General features: G+C 32.7%; 1 long non-coding RNA gene across 1 annotated transcript in view; it reads left to right on the top strand.

Annotated features, from left to right (window-relative positions):
* Positions 1-5,000, top strand: part of LOC113808170 (uncharacterized) — a 6,760-nt gene that overhangs the window by 1,376 nt on the left and 384 nt on the right. The window contains exons 1-2 of the long non-coding RNA XR_003475986.2: positions 1-2,918; positions 2,950-5,000. The exon at positions 1-2,918 is cut by the window's left edge and continues 1,376 nt beyond it; the exon at positions 2,950-5,000 is cut by the window's right edge and continues 384 nt beyond it. This is a non-coding gene — a long non-coding RNA (uncharacterized lncRNA). The remainder of the gene's footprint in view (positions 2,919-2,949) is intronic.

The raw sequence follows: 5,000 nt of genomic DNA on the forward strand, positions 1-5,000 counted from the left end.
TTCCAGATCCGTAAATACCAGAAGTGTTCTCTGTGTGCAAAGAAAACAAGGAAGAAGAAAGTAAACTAGTTTTGGAAATCAACTTCTTATTTTCAAGGAAAAGCCACTTTTAACAGTGGACGTATCAATATAGACATGTATTTTTTCTTCTCTAAGAAAGATGCTTTAGGAAGTAGCACAGATGAATTTGATACAAGTTTTCTTGATATTGTAGGTAAATATGACCATAATAGCCACCTGTACAATGTGTTTGTTTTGCCAAACACTTTGCTAGGCCATAGTATTTCCCATCTGTTATACACTCCTGTATAGACACTACACCACTCAACACATGTACTATAAGAATATTGACTCTGGATATTCAATTCTGATCCCCTGAACTTGAAGTTATTGTGAACTTCCAATTGATGAGTTTTGGAAATATTTACTCCTTAATGGTAGGCAAATAGTATTGCTGTATCCATTTTCGAACATTCTTTTCTTGTTTGGTTCACAAACACACGGGTAAGATGAGTCATACTAGATCAGTTGAAACTCTGACATTTATTCAGATAACTCCCTTTTTATTCAGTATGAATAACCAAGTCTATAAACAGGATACTGCCTTGTCTGTCACAAATGTTAGTAATAGAAAATAGGTGAATAGTTTATCCTTTTGAATCATTGAAATTGCATGTACAGAAAAAGTAGAGTAGTCAGCTGGTAAGACTTCTTAAAGCTTATAATAAAGCCTGTCTAATTGTGCACTATGTGGAGTCATATTAGTATATATTGCAGTGACTAATTGACATAAATGCTATTACAACTTTTCACAATTATTAAAGGATGGATATTATTAGTGCTTTATTGTTGGTTATCAACATCATAGTGTAACTGAAATTGAGCACAGTTATGTACCTGCTTTATGTAAAGACAGACAAGATGATTTATAAATATATATATAAAGGGAGCGGGTTACTATGTTTAACTTGGTGCTAGATGTTTATTATTTAGCATTTCATAATGATACAAATGTGTAGCACAGTTTGTCATTCATATTGAACTTGAACCTGTTACTATCTATAATGTCCATCACAGTAGTCACTACCCATATATTCTTACTAGCTTCATGTGAGTGGTGAGGCTGGTAAAAGAATGCTTATCTAACCAGCATCTCACAGTTATAGAAATTAAAAATATTACTTTAGATGGATTGCAAGGAAAGTATTTGCATTAACCATTTGAATTAAAAAATCATAGATAATAACCATTGTAAACAGTAATCAAACTGAATAGTTGTGCGTGGTTCAGGTATGGGAATTCATTGTAGACAGTTGATATTTACCAATCTATTTCTTATCGCAAATAACGTCATACAAAAGCATTTCAAGAGCAGTTTTATTGCTACAGATATTTTTGTTATTTGTCAGTCATATGAGTATTGAAGGCATGGAATATGTGTTTGTACACTTTGTACTTTGCTAGAAAGACTCAGAATTGGGATTAAAGGAAACTGATATGAGAAACTGAACTGATAAGTTTGTTTTCTCTTTTTAATTAAATTTGGGTCTTTTTCTTTCGTGTGTACATGGTGTTGATATTAAGCATACAGATAATTTTCACTTGCAAGGATAGTTCACAAGATTAACAGATTATAGGAATATCTTTTTTTTGGAGGGGGGGATTGTCTGGTGGAAAATCATATTTATTGGTGCCTTTTTATGTATGGTGCACTAGTATCAGTAAGGGTGTAGTCACAGTGGAAATGTGTTCAGATCTGAATGATCAAGTATGATGTTTTCATATTTTCTGCTATTGTTTTGAAAAAGATTTTGATATGTAGACTTAGATGTGCTGTGTAAAAGAGATACAATTTTTTGTTGGAATAGTCCTTTTAGAAATGATAGGACAAGTTACAAGGAAGGATGACATACATTATCATATTCCATGTTCTTTTCAGTGAGGCTGAAGCAGCTATTTGTATATATGGCACAGTCATTCTACCTATTTGAGCTAATGTGTATGTATGTAATAAACTAGTTGTTAAGTCAGTTCAAATACAGGTACCAGATAGGAATAGAGAGGGGTAATTTTAATCATTGCCATATGAATTTTGCTGAATTATGGAAGATGTAGGAGTACCTTGTTAAAGTACATCCATGAAAAGGACAATTTAAAGAAGCAGCGAGAACATAACCACCTGTATGTCTCCAATTGCCTGATTTTCCACTAATGTCAGGCTTCTTTTTTCTGAGGCACGAAAATTTGATAACCAGTGTTTTTGCAGAAAAAAGAATATGAATGAGGATGAATATCTTCACAGATGATTTTAATTCTCATTTATACTTTTTCTACATTTGTCGCAATGAACACTGTTTACCCATGCTTTTCCTTTTACTGTTTTCATAGGGATGATTTGATATATTTTTATCTATTTAACAACTGACTAATTCTCTTTTTTATGTTTCTCTGTTTTGAGTTACTCTTTGTGCTTATAAGACCTAAAGTTACTAGGCAGGCTAATATGCTGAAAGGCCTAAACTTTCAGGACTGTGCATAAACATGTGGGCAGCTGGTGTTTTTGTGCCACATATGCTTCTGATATGTGACTTTGATACAAATGTGTATGATAATAGAAGGCTATTTTTTGGCCCGAATTTCCACAAAGTCTGTATGACAGAAAGCCTATAGATTGTGATCAGGCAGCTAATAGAGGCATGTCATCTTGTTCCAGGCATGATTACCATTCTCAGCATGACGTGATAGGTATGCCATCTGGAAGTAAAGGATTAAGTAGCACTTCAGTGACCTGTGTAATGATTGTGTTTTCCTTAGGAGACTCTCATGAAAATACCATGAGCAGGAATTTAAGGTCATTAGATGTAACTGATTTTGTTTAAAAATAGTCATATATTTGAAGTGCTAATTGTTGTGAAAAGGTCACTATACAGTATGCAGGAGATTGAAAAGGTTACTATACAGTATGCAGGAGGTTATGTCTGAAAATTATTATAGAGCGGTGACTGTATAAACGATCTGAAGAGGTAATTCTTGAAAAGTTGTGAATGCATTAGAATTTTAGTTGTACATTTCTTTTAAATTTGCCAAAGAAAGTGTGATCTGTTTTCAGGGTGATCAAAATTCATTTAAATGTTTTGGTCACCTTTATAGGCTTGTATCCTGACTCACTGAATCTCATAATGGCTTCTGAAATGAAAGCATAACTATATTTAGATTAATTTTACTTTGAGAGATACGTCATATAAGAATGAATTGGAAAGAGTAATATTTCAAGTATTTTGATCCCTGTAGAATTCAGCAGTCCAATACAGCCAGATGTCTAAATGCTACCTGGTTATCTGAATTCTATTGTATCATGCTTTTTTGTATACCATAAGGACTTTTAGAAGAAGAAGAAGAAGAAGAAGAAGAAGAAGAAAAAGAAGTAGAATTAAATACCTTCTCTCATACGGGTTTGATCTTGAAGATGATAATGTTAGATCTTGCGGTGGAGAATGTAATGAGTTGGTCATAATTTTGTTATTATACAATATATAATGATAATTGTGAGAAAAGAAATAGTTCTTGTACCATATGACAATAGATTGCAATAGAAGGAATTAGATGAATATATGTGTATTTATACATATCAATACCGTAATTGATTATGATTCTATATATTTGAATTATAGGGTTTTTTAACCTTAAAGCTTATTAGAAAGTGAAAGTTTAAGGAAAAAAGTATAAAAGATAAGAGAAATGTCTTATGATAAAGGTGACTGAGAATTTTTTCAGCTATGATAGCTCTTGTAAGAATAGGAATTGATAACTTTTGGATCTCGTGGCTGTCTGCAGTTTATCAGACAGTGTTTTTTGTAGGAATTTAAGTAGGTGTACACTATATTCTTGATATTAATTCCAAGAAAGGGAAGTAGTTCTAGTCACATTGTGTTCATGTGTATTACATGTTTATATGTCAACTCTTGGTATCAATGTTCTGATGTCAGAGGTCCAATAATACCACTTTTCTAATCTGGGAACCTCAGCGTAGCATGGGATATCAAATCTGATTTGGACGTACATATTGTCTTATGTTTGTATGTGAGCTTGCCATATGTATAACTTTTTGGGTATTTTATACTTAGATTTGCTTGTATGTATCCATATCTTTTTGATTTGTGTAATATGAATTATTGTTTCTAAAGTGTCCCAATATCTCTCTCTCTCCCTCTCTCCTTCCTTTCTTCCTTCCTTCCTTTCCACCAAGCCTTTTTTCTCTTGTTTTCTTTTATTTTTTACTACTGTGTTGCTTATTTTAAAATGCCGATTAATATTTTTGTATTCATTTTCCTGGCGGAAAGTGTCTGTGTGTGCCTTGTTTTACCTCAGTTTCCTTACCTTACAGTCTTGCCAATTGGTTCAAATATATACATTCCTTTAGTTCATACCTTTTTTATAATTTATTTGCTGGTTTATTAAAAAATTATACATGTGTCTGTTTTTTTTATGTGTTTAGATTAAGAGTTGTCTGATATATTTGGTGTTATGTTCTCATTTGAGAAAAGAAGAAAATGTGCTTTCATGTTTCTAGGTTTAACTGTGAGCTGTAGTGTTATTGATGTTCAGTTGTTGTTCTATTATTTAAGAAAAAGATAACACCGGTCTACAGATTATTGTTAGTGATGAAAAAAGTCCTCAATATATTTCCTTATATGTGGTGTCAGTTGACTATTGAAAAAAGCAGAAGTGTAAAATGGTCTCACTACGTCAAAACTCACGACCAGCATCTCTTTGTGTCTGACAAATCTTGCATCACAACTTCACATTCCGTACATTTTAAGAATTCATCGGGTAGATAGATGCCTAGTGATAAAAGAAAATCAGCCTAATGAATCTCTTTCTCTGTCTCTTTCAACAGTTTTCCTTACCTTATTACCCTGTCTCGTGCTTCTCTTTCATATTTTCTTGTGTCTCATGTCTTCTCTCTCTCGATTCCCTTCTCTCTTTTTATATTTCTCTTT

This window comes from Penaeus vannamei, unplaced genomic scaffold (genome assembly GCF_042767895.1).
Source record: "Penaeus vannamei isolate JL-2024 unplaced genomic scaffold, ASM4276789v1 unanchor153, whole genome shotgun sequence".
Taxonomy (NCBI): Eukaryota; Metazoa; Arthropoda; class Malacostraca; order Decapoda; family Penaeidae; genus Penaeus; species Penaeus vannamei.